The sequence below is a fragment of the Triticum dicoccoides genome, chromosome 4B, assembly GCF_002162155.2.
Source record: "Triticum dicoccoides isolate Atlit2015 ecotype Zavitan chromosome 4B, WEW_v2.0, whole genome shotgun sequence".
NCBI lineage: Eukaryota > Viridiplantae > Streptophyta > Magnoliopsida > Poales > Poaceae > Triticum > Triticum dicoccoides.
Genome location: NC_041387.1, coordinates 524,141,979 through 524,154,228, shown reverse-complemented (window position 1 = coordinate 524,154,228; position 12,250 = coordinate 524,141,979). Strand labels below are relative to the sequence as shown.

At 48.6% G+C, this 12,250-nt stretch overlaps 1 pseudogene; it reads right to left on the bottom strand.

The window, feature by feature from the left end:
- LOC119294415 overlaps window positions 1-5,356 on the bottom strand; it is a 75,787-nt pseudogene extending 70,431 nt beyond the window's left edge.
- Window positions 5,357-12,250: the final 6,894 nt, after the last annotated feature.

Below are 12,250 nucleotides of genomic sequence, written 5' to 3'. Positions count from 1 at the left end.
GGCTAGCTCGTAGCAATAACATAACCAAGAGCCCTGGCAATTCAGATACCAAGGACAACAATGGCAGGTCACGTCGCAACAAGCACAAGCGCCGCATTAGCAGCGACAATACTGAGGATACGACAGTTAATGTCGGATTCAGAGGCTCTAAACCCGGTTAGCGGAAGAAGCCATTCAAAAGAAACCCTCCGGGCCCATCCAGTTTAGACCGGATACTCGATCGCTCGTGCCAGATACACGGCACCCCCGAACAACCAGCCAACCACACCAACAGGGATTGTTGGGTGTTCAAGCAGGCAGGCAAGTTAAGTGCCGAAACCAGAGAAAAGGGGCTGCATAGCGATGACGAGGAGGAGCCCCGGCCGCCGAACAACAAAGGACAGAGGGGCTTCCCCCCGCAAGTGCGGACGGTGAACATGATATACGCAACCCATATCCCAAAAAGGGAGCGGAAGCATGCTCTCAAGGACGTCTATGCGTTGGAGCCAGTCGCCCCAAAGTTCAACCCATGGTCCTCCTGCCCGATCACTTTTGATCGAAGGGACCACCCCACTAGCATCCGTCACGGCGGATTCACCGCATTCGTCCTAGACCCAATCATTGATGGATTTCACCTCACTAGAGTCCTCATGGACGGCGGCAGCAGCCTGAACCTGCTTTATCAGGATACAGTGTGAAAAATGGGTATAGATCCCTCAAGGATTAAACCCACAAAGACAACCTTTAAAGGCATCATACCAGGTGTAGAAGCCAGCTGTATAGGCTCGGTTACACTCGAAGTGGTCTTCGGATCCCCGGATAATTTCCGAAGTGAAGATTTAATCTTCGACATAGTCCCATTCTGCAGTGGCTATCACGCCCTGCTCGGACGAACCGCATTCGCAAAATTCAATGCGGTGCCGCACTACGCATATCTCAAGCTCAAGATGCCAGGCCCTCGCGGAGTCATTACGGTAAATGGAAACACCGAACGCTCTCTCCGAACGGAGGAGCACATGGCGGCCCTGGTGGCAGCAGTACAGAGTAGCCTCTCAAGGCAATTCTCCAATCCGGGTGTTAAACGTCTGGACAACATCAAGCGCGCCCGAATTAACCTACAACAAAACCGGCTGGCACGTTCTGAGCAAGCATAGCAGTGCGGCCCCAACCCCAGCCCTCGCCAGATGGTGATAACGGTACCACGCGTACATAATTATGCTTTGGAAATACCATGGGCATAAGGGGAGGGGCACAACCACGACACGCCCAGAATGCGGCTCAACCACACTAGGGGCTCCCTACTCTGACGTTTCCTTTTTTTATATACTTTCAGGACCCAACTATCCGGAAGGCCTGTCCGACAATACACTCGCCGAACACACGATGCAACAGCCAGGGAGAGAACAAGCCACGTCAAATGTCCAGGTGGTCTCTATAACGAGCTAAATACCTGTTTTACTTAAAGTCTCATAGCTTGCCCCTGGAAGGGGACATGTCAGATAATCCCATCTCTTGCTTATCGCACTATTTGTATCGTTCTGCTTTCATAGCAGCCCTTTTTAATAAACAATACATAGCTCTTATCTATTATTGTATTCATCTATTTTTATACAAGTATGTTCAGTCATGACATTATGCAACCGTACACTTTGGTACGGCCAATACACCAGGGGCTTAAGCACCCCATAACACGGTGTGAGAAGACTGAACACTCTCATGAGTGTGGCACCCCGAACTTATAGCACTATATGCATCGGCTCCGAATCATGTCTTGGGTCAATAGTTGGGTTTGCCCGGCTCCCATGTTTTGATACCTTAGGTTCCGCAATGTTGGCCAAGGTAGCGATGGGAGAACTACTGCGATTGTGCCCCAGTCGAGCTGGGTTAACACCTCAAGAGAGAAAGCTAAAACTGACCGTCATGATAGTGCGAGAGACCGGTCGCTGTTTGCGAGGTTTTTCGAGTCCCTAAAGACTTATGCCGCTTAGAGCGAGGAGCTGGATTCATCTGGCCTAGGCGTGGATAGCGCCCTGAACTCGGTCTTCCGAATACTAGGGGCTTCGCCGAAATTTAAAATTATAGAATTCTATGGCTAAGTGAGAGTGATAAAGCATTATAAGTCCGATGGCCTTGTTCGTTGTGCTGAGCGCCTCCCTAGATGGACCCAAGAATGGGAACAAGAGCGCTCAGGTTTATCCCAAACACCCCAGCACTCGTGGCATGGGGGTAGAAGCCGACGACTTGCGTCTCTCAGATTTGATAAACGGCCGCACAGAAGGTAATATTTTAAATTAACAAGCATTGCTTAGCGCATATGAACAAAGTTTTCAGCGTACAGGATACCAGATGCGAGTCTACTCAAAAATTACATCTTTGGAGCATTCACCCGCTATAAGGCGGGCACCCTTTAGGACGCCCTTATAATACATCTCGGGCTTGCGATACTCCTTGCCCGGCGGTGGCGCATCCATCACAAGCTTCTCGGCGTCCATCTTGCCCAGTGCACTTTAGCACGGGCAAGGGCCCGACGGGCACCTTCAATACAGACGGAGCACTTGATGACTTCAATCCATGGACAAGCGTCCACCAGCCGCCGCACCAAACCGAAGTAGCTCCCAGGCATGGCTTCTCTAGGCCAAAGTCGAACTATGAGGCCCTTCATGGCCTGTTCGGCCACCTTGTGGAGCTCGACCAGCTGCTTCAGCTGGTCGCTCAGGGGCACCAGATGTCCGGCCTCAGCATATTGAGACCAGAACACCTTTTCCGTCGAGCTCCCCTCCTCGGCTTGGTAGAATGCGGCAGCATCAGACATACTATGGGGCAAATCGGCGAGCGCTCCTGGAGAGCTCCGAATTCGGGTAAGTAAGAGATAATTCACTTTTATATGCTTGCTTTGCATAAAGAATGCCTTACCCGCCGCTATCTTCTTTCTCGCCTCTCAAGGGCCAAGGGGAGCTCGGACTCTCGAGTCTTCGAGTCACACTCCAAACTCTCGTGTTTCTCCACGAGAGCCTGGAGCTCTTGCCGCACCTCCGCCACCCGCGCCTCCTGCTTCTCTCGCTCGGTGAGCTCCAAGGTCGCACTGTTTTCGGCCTTGGACACCGCTTCCTTTAGGGTCGCCACTTCGGTTGTGGCCCCTGCAATACCCACGTTATTCCTGTCATTTTTTGCAACCAAATCCTTTCTATAAGGTATTACTTTAATAAGGTATTACTTACCTTCCTTGTCCTCAAGCTGCTTCTTGGCAAGGCCAAGCTCGTTCTCGGACCGCTCGAGGCTCTCCTTCAATGCATTGACCTCCGCAGTCAGTGCGGCAGAGGTTAGCAGCGCAGCCTGCATTCCCATATTGACATATTTATGTTAGACTCTGCATATATCATTTTAGATCCTCAGCTCGGCTTTTCTTTCCAAACACCGAACTAAGCACCAGGGGCTACTGTCTATGCGGTAATATTCTTACATATCTTAAAACTTACCTCAAAGCCTGTTAGAAGGCTGGTACAGGCTTCAGTCAGCCCGCTCTTGGCGGACTGAACCTTCTGAATCACCGCACTCATAACAGTGCGGTGTTCCTCGTCGATGGAGGCGCCGTTAAGCACCTCCAGCAAATTGTCCGGTGCCTCCAGTTGGACGGAGGTCGCCGGCGTCGTAGGCTTGCCCTTCTTACGAAGGCGCCACCTGCCGGACTCCGGAACCACTGAAGGTTCCGGAGCAGTGTCCGGCCCAGGGCCGGACTTAGAGACCTCTGGGGCTTTACCCCCTTTGGGCCTGGAATCCGGGAGGTCGCCTTGCGGCGCCTCCAAGACCACCTCCTCCTGGTTTAGTCCATTTTGGGACTCCACCTCGGCGTCGTCCGTAGGGAGAGGGGAGGAGGCCGTCGTAAGTGAAGCGCTATTCACATCCGACGAATCCAGGGTGCCGCTCGGCGAATCGCTGAGCTGAGCCTTGGGCGGACTGCATGATTGAATTCGGCGTCAGAAGGTACCACACAATAGAGGAGCGCCATAAGTTATTCTGGTATTCGGACACTTAAGATTTTGCCAGGAGCTTAACCCTGGATGGCCATTCCTCCCTGCCGTCTTCGGCATCAAAGGCGTAGTCGGGCAGAAGGGTCCTCCCCTTCTTGGACCCTCCGGCCTCCCCAGTTGGGGCGGCCTTCCTTTTCTTTCCTCCCCCCGCTGGAGGGGGAGAGGCTTCTTCTTCCTCCTCCTCCTCCTCCTTAGAGGTGGAGGGTGCTTCGGGGTTGTCAGGCGATGAATCCGACACCACCAGGCGTCGGGAACTCTTTCGAGTCCCCGTGGCCTTCTTCTTGGCCTTCTTCTCCGGCACCACGTGGGGTACCGGAACCAGCAGCTTTGTCAAACGAGCATCCGATGGGTCTTCTGGCAAAGGAGTCGGACAGTTGATCTGTCCGGCCTTCTTCTGCCAGTCCTGTTAAAGGGATGGGAGTTTAGATCCCGCATAGAGTCAAACTATGGAAAACAAATACCCCGTAATGGGAAAATTAAGCTTAACGCACTGGCTTGGTGCTTCGTGCAGAATCCGCGATCCTCGGTGATGGGAGGGTGGACCTCGGAGCTCTTGAAAAGCACCTTCCAGGCATCTTCGTGCGTTGTATCGAAGAATCTGGACAAAGTTTGGTGCTGAGCCGGGTCGAATTCCCACAGATTAAAAGCCCGTCGTTGACACGGGAGGATCCGGCGAAAAAGCATGACCTGGACTACGGTGACAAGTTTGACCTTCCTGTCTATCAGATCTTTAACACAGGTTTAAAGTCCGGTCACCTCTGCCGAACTACCCCACGACAGGCCCGTCTCTTTCCAAGATGTGAACCGTGTCGGGATGCCAGATCGGAATTCGGGGGCCGCTGCCCATTCAGGGTCACGCGGCTCGGTGATATAGAACCACCCCGACTGCCACCCTTTGATGGTCTCTACAAGGCACCCTCAAGACATGTAACCTTGGCTATCTTGCCCACCATGGCGCCTCCGCACTCCGCTTGACGTCCGCTCACGACCTTCGGCTTGACGCTGAAGATCTTCAGCCATAGGCCAAAGTGAGGCTGAATGTGGAGGAAGGCCTCGCACACGACGATAAACGCCGAGATGTTGAGGATGAAGTTCGGGGCCAGATCGTGGAAATCCAGGTCATAGTAGAACATGAGCCCCCGGACGAACGGGTGAAGAGGAAAGCCCAGTCTGCGGACGAAATGGTTGAGAAATATGACCCTCTCATGGGGCCCAGGGGTGGGGATAAGTTGCCCCTCATCTGGAAGCCGGTGCGCGATGTCGTCAGACAAGTATCCGGCCTTCCTTAACTTTTTGATTTGCCCCTCCGTGACGGAGGAGGCCATCCATCTACCTCCCGCTCCGAACATGATTGGAGAAGGTTGAGGTGGGAAGTGCGGACTTGGGCGCTGGAGCTCGAGTGCGCAGGGATGGATAAGCAAAGGAGGAAGAAGGCGTAAATGGAAAGGGTGGATCCTTATCCCCTTATATGGGCGGCCGAAACTATAAGCCCCCACCAGCCTAATATAACTCGTTTATCTCGCAAGCTCCACAGTTAATGGCGCGGTTGGGTTACCCACGCCCGTACTGATGAGAATCCCAGAATAAGGGGACATGATCTTTGCTTTGACAAGACGTTCCAAGGAAACCGCCTCGCTAAACACGCTGAGGTGGAACAATAAAATGATTCGAATAAAGGCTTGGCCATGGCGTGATGTCATGCTGCGGAATACGTCAGCAGATTAGATTTGTGCAGATATTATTCTCTCTACGGTGGTATGTGGAACTTATTTTGCAGAGCCGGACACTATCCTTGTGTTCAACAACTTCTATGAAGTATTCGGAGGAGGAACCCGCCTTGCAATGCCGAAGACAATTTGCGCGCCGGACTCATCGTCATTGAAGCCTAGTTCAGGGGCTACTTAGGGAGTCCTGGATTAGGGGGTGTTCGGATGGCCGGACTATAACCTTTGGCCGGACTCCTGGACTATGAAGATACAAGATTGAAGACTTCGTCCTGGGTCCGGATAGGACTTTCCTTGGCGTGGAAGGCAAGCTTGGCGATATGATATGAAGATCTCCTCCCATTGTAACCGACTCTGTGTAACCCTAGCCCTCTCCGGTGTCTATATAAACCGGAGAGTTTTAGTCTATAGGGCGAACAACAATCATACCATAGGCTAGCTTCTAGGGTTTAGCCTCTGTGATCTCATGGTAGATCAACTCTTGTACTACCCATATCATCAATATTAATCAAGCAGGAGTAGGGTTTTACCTCCATCGAGAGGGCCCGAACCTGGGTAAAAACATCGTGTCCCTTGTCTCCTGTTACCATCCGTTTAGACGCACAGTTCGGGACCCCCTACCCGAGATCCGCCGGTTTTGACACCGATAGTTCACCTTGTCGTGAAGTAGAAGCTTCCACTTGGATGGACGAGGTACTCTCCTTCACCTCCGTTGGACGAACCTTGCCAATAGACAAGTCTTGGATTGCTTCCGAAGGATCTTTGTCTCCTTCATCAATTGGCAATTGCTCTACTTGCGAGCCGTTAGATTTATCAAACTTCACATCTACTGTCTCTTCAACCTTTCGGGTGAAATTGTTGTAGACACGGTATGTGTGAGAGTTTGAGCCATAACCTAGTAGGAAACCTTCATGAGACTTAGAAGCAAATTTAGAACGACGATGCTTATCAAGAATGTAGCACTTTAAGCCGAATACTCGAAAGTATCCAACTTGGGGTTTGTTACCGGTGAGGAGCTCGTATGCCGTTTTGCCGAGTAGCTTGTGAAGATACAAGCGATTTGTTGCATGACAAGCTGTCTCAACCAATTCTGCCCAAAAGTGCTTCGGCGTCTTGTACTCATCAAGTATCGTTCTCGCAATTTCGATGAGCGTCGGGTTCTTCCTCTCATCAACTCCATTTTGTTGAGGTGTGTACGTAGCCGACAACTCGTGTGAAATCCCTTCTTCGTCAAGAAAGGTGTCCACATTTGCGTTCTTGAACTCCGTTCCGTTGTCGCTGCGAACCTTCTTGATCTTCACTTCAAACTGATTTTGGGCCTTCCTAGCGTAGTTTTTGAAGATCTTTTGAACCTGCAATTTATCATCGAGAAAGAACACCCACGTAAATCTTGAAAAATCATCAACTATAACTAGACTAAAAGAATTTCCACCGAGACTCTTGTAAGAGCTGGGACCAAAAAGATCCATGTGAAGTAGCTCAAGTGGCCTCCTTGTGGTGATGATGTTCTTCACGGAATGCCTTCCTCCAACCTGTTTACCTACTTGACAAGCACTGCAAAGTCTATCCTTATCAAATATGACATCGTTAACACCAAGGATATGATTCCCATTAATAAGCTTATCAAGGTTTCTCATGCCAACATGACCTAGTCATCTATGCCATAACCAACCTTTTGAGGATTTAGCAATGAAGCAAGTTTTAGGTTGAGCCTTTTTAGTGAAATCAACAATGTATAGATCACCTCTACGTATACCGGTAAAGACCATTTTATGATTGTCTCGACGAAACACTTGGCAATCTACTTCAGTAAATAGGACATTGAAACCAAAATCAGCAAGTCTAGATACTGAAAGTAAGTTGTAGCCAAGAGATTCAACGAGCATAACATTCTGAATGGAGCTGTCATGTGATATGGCCACCTTACCGAGGCCAACCACCATACCCTTTGTGTTGTCACCGAAAGTGACATACGTTCGAGGACTATCATTTTCAGCAAGCTCGTGAAACATGTCTTTATCTCCGGTCATGTGATCGGTACATCCACTGTCAAGGACCCATTCCTTTCCTCTTGCCATATATCCCCGAAGGTTTGCCATAAGACCAAAATGTCTCATTCCATCATCAAGATCAAAGTCATCATCATCATCCTCATCATAGTATCCATGTTCAACATCGTCATGTGGTGGATCAATTCCTAGTGAGAGTGATTCATTACTATGAGTTTGACAATAATCTTGCTTATGAATTCTAGTGGCTTCGGAAATAATATCGCTAATAATTCCAACATTTCCTTTGGCACGCATAAGATTTGTAAGTTCAAATAGAAGATCACCAAACATAGGATCATTGGAATTCATCTTACTCAAGGCAATAGACTTATGAAGAATTTCATCAAGATTTTTCAAAGAATAATCAGGAAATCGTTCCTCAAGAAATTTCCATATAGTGTAAGCACACTCAAGAGTAGGCAGTTTTCCAACCAAGTTTCTAGGCAAGCCTCTAGTGATAAGATTAACAGTTCTAACATTCCTAATCATGTCAATAGACTCATCAAGGGTAGGATGCATAGGATCAACATAAGGTGCACAAGGCCTAGCAATGTACTTGTTCAAATTATATTGATTGAAAATTACAAGCATCTCATTTTTCCACTCATGAAAGTACTCGCTATCAAGAATAGGCATTCTATGTCTAAGACTCCCCAAAGTAGACTCATCCATCTTCCTCCAATGGTGATTAAACCAAAGCAATGGAGACCAATGCTTTGATACCACTTGTAGGACCTTGATAAGAGGTGTCTAGAGGGGGGGGGGTGATTAGACACTAAGTACCAAAGTTGCAGTTTTTAACAATTTTGAGTTTAAGTGGAGTTTAGGCACAAATTTAACATTCACAACATATAGCAAGCAAGCATGCAAAGAGTATATGAGCAGCGGAAAATAAAGCATGCAACTTGCAAGAATGTAAAGGGAAGGGTTTTGGAGGATTCAAACGCAGTTGGAGACACGAATGTTTTTGGCGTGGTTCTGATAGGTGGTGCTATCGTACATCCACGTTGATGGAGACTTAAACCCACGAAGGGTAACGGTTGCGCGAGTCCACGAAGGGCTCCACCCAAGAAGGGTCCACGAAGAAGCAACCTTGTCTATCCCACCATGGCCGTCGCCCACGAAGGACTTGCCTCACTAGCGGTAGATCTTCATGAAGTAGGCGATCTCCTTGACCTTACAAACTCCTTGGTTCAACTCCACAATCTTTGTCGGAGGCTCCCAAGTGACACCTAGCCAATCTAGGAGACACCACTCTCCAAGAAGTAACAAATGGTGCGTTGATGATGAACTCCTTGCTCTTGTGCTTCAAATGATAGTCTCCCCAACACTCAACTCTCTCTCATAGGATTTGGATCTGGTGGAAAGATGATTTAAGTGGAAAGCAACTTGGGAAGGTTAGAGATCAAGATTCATATGGTAGGAATGGAATATCTTGGCCTCAACACATGAGTAGGTGGTTCTCTCTCAGAACTGGTAAGTTGGAAGTGTAGGTTTGTTCTGATGGCTCTCTCCACAAATGAAGAGGAGGTGGAGGGGTATATATAGCCTCCACACAAAATCTAACCGTTACACACAATTTACCAATCTCGATGGGACCAAATCAACAAACTCGGTCAGACCGATTTAGTAAACCTAGTGACCGTTAGGATTTTCGGTGGGACCGAAATGCAACTCGGTAGGACCGATATGGTTAGGGTTAGGGCATAACGTAATCTTGGTGAGACCGATTACACAAACTCGGTGCGACCGATTTTGGTAATTAGCTAACTAGTGAGTTGGTCAGGCAAACTCGGTGGGACCGATTACTCAAACTCGGTGGGACCAATTTTGGTAATAAGTTAACCAGAGAGTTTGCATTGTAATCTCCGTAGGACCGATTGCTCAAACTCGGTAAGACCAATTTTGATAATGGACATACACAGAGAGATTACAATCCCATCTCGGTGAGACCGAGATCCCTATCGGTGAGACCGATTTGCCTAGAGTTTGTGGCAGTGGCTATGACATCTGAACTCGGTGGCGCCGGATAGAAAGAATCGGTGTGACCGATTTGGGCTTTAGGTTTAGGTCAAATGAGGATGTGAGAAAGTAGTTGAGGGCTTTGGAGCATATCACTAAGCACATGAAGCAAGAGGCTCATTAAGCAACACCTCATCCCTCCTTGATAGTATTGGCTTTTCCTATAGACTCAATGTGATCTTGGATCACTAAAATGTAAAATGAAGAGTCTTGAGCTTGAAGCTTTAGCCAATCCCTTGTCCTTAGCATCTTGAAGGAGTTCCACATCCTTTAGTCCATGCCACTTCATTGTTGAACTTGTCTGAAATATACTAGATAAAAGTGTTAGTCCAACAAGAGATATGTTGACATTAATTACCAAAACCACCTAGGGAGCACTTTTGCTTTCAGATACCTTCAACCAAACGCATCCGACGGAGGGAGTAGTTGTATTTAAAAGTTGAGGCCGGGGCTTTTACTGCCCGGTAGGCGGCGGGACAGTTCCGCCTAGTCGGTTCGACGGAGACGCGAGAAGACAAGGGAGTAAGCTGCTGCAAACGTAGGGCTGTGTGATTTGACAGCGAGTTACTGCTGGACAGGTGGGGCCCCGTGATTTGACTTGCCATTATCATTTTAACTGTGGCGCTACGACCGGCGTGAGTCTCGTGATTCCTGACCACCTCCATACAGGTGCCTCTCCCAATGCTCCACCATGTAGTAGTAGAGGCTGGCTCTTGCATGAGAGCCCACTTCTCCACTTTTTCCTTGCCTCTCTTTCCTCCACATATGCAAAAATGCCATGTAAAGTGCACTATTGTACTGACTTGCTCCTACAGGTGCTTAAGCTTGCCACATAGGCATAAAGTCTGATGTGGCAAGTTAATCAAGAAGAGAGAGACTAGTTTGGTGACCCAAGGAAGAAACGGTGCTAAGCGCGTGTACCTAGGTGAAAAGACAATTTTGAGTCTATAGCTAATTAAATGAAGCAAACTTAGCAACACCATTTCATTGGAAGAGGTCACTCCTTGGCAAATGCAATAAATACCAGTACTCCCTGTGTCCCATTATATAAGAACGTTTTTGACACTACACTAGGTAGTGTAAACAACGTTCTTATATTATGGGACGGAGGGAGTACGAAGAAAGAGATAGAGAGGGGTAAAAAAATACACTTATAGCCAACCTTGTTGTAGTATGAGTGACTAAGTGATGACTATGTATGACATGCCAACATCAGATAGCCTAACGCACCGTGTTAAATCTCAAAGGGCGCGACCACGCGAGCGACGCGACGGTCGTGGTAGGCGCGACCATGATACGGGCTGTTGGCAGCCCTTGGATCTGAGATCAAACGGTTGCATGCTAAGTTGCTGAAAATTTTAAGAATAACCCTCTAGGATAGGATATTCACCCATAGGTCTAGAATCACACCATGCAACCGTTCGATCTCAGATCCAAGGGCTCTCAGAAGCCTGTATCATGGGAGAATGGAAAGCCACTACCCTGCCATTCGCACGCTAGCAGTTCACTCCTACTCTTTCCCGCATGTCCTTTAATACTACGGCGGTTTGCTCCTAGTTGTCCCATCCATTCACATTACGGCAGTTCCACTAATCCTAACCCTCCTCCCAAATCCATGGCGTCCCAAATCTCCCCGATCGGCGGTGAGTACAAGGTTAGAACCATCACCGGCGATGAGTTCGACGTCATCTACACCCGTATTTCCGCGACGGTGAAAGGATGCCTTTCTCGCTTCAGACGCATGTTCGAAAACTCACATGATGAGTGGGTTGCTGGGCTAAATGTTGAGTATACCACAGTCGTGGGATGAGAGAAGGATCTAAAGGACGAAGAGAGGAAGAAGCCCTCTGTGATCCAGGTTTGCGTACATAACGTTTGCTTGGTCTACCACATATTCCATGCCGACATTGAGTGGCAGGATTTTAAGAACTTCCTCAAGGACAAAACAGTCAAATTAGTTACTATAGACTTTAAGAATGACAAAGAAGTCCTGCGTCGGATAGGCCTAGTTGTAGGCAACCCCTTCGACCTCCAGAAGAATCAGCTGGTGCCCTCTCGTCAGCCCTCAATGCTGACCCTGGCAGGAGCCATAGTTCATCCTTCATACCGCAAATTGGAGAAACCTCATTACACGTTTCATCGTCATGCATGGCAGCGGAATGTGCTAGATATAGACCACATCCACTATGCTGCATTGGATGGCTACCTTTGTTTCAATATCTACAAGGGTTGGATGAAGAGCAACAGGCAAGTTGGTGGTTCAAGAAAAGAAGTATCGGCCAAGAGGAAGAGGGACAAGGACGAAGTCGAGGACGTTGACGAGGACTCCGAGTAAAGTGGCAGTGTTGTTGCTCATGGCGGTTCTAAACTTCTAATGCAGTGTCTACCGGATTAGTTGCATAGTTTAATTTCAGGTGTGCTTAGTTTAATTTGAGGGGTGTGTTGT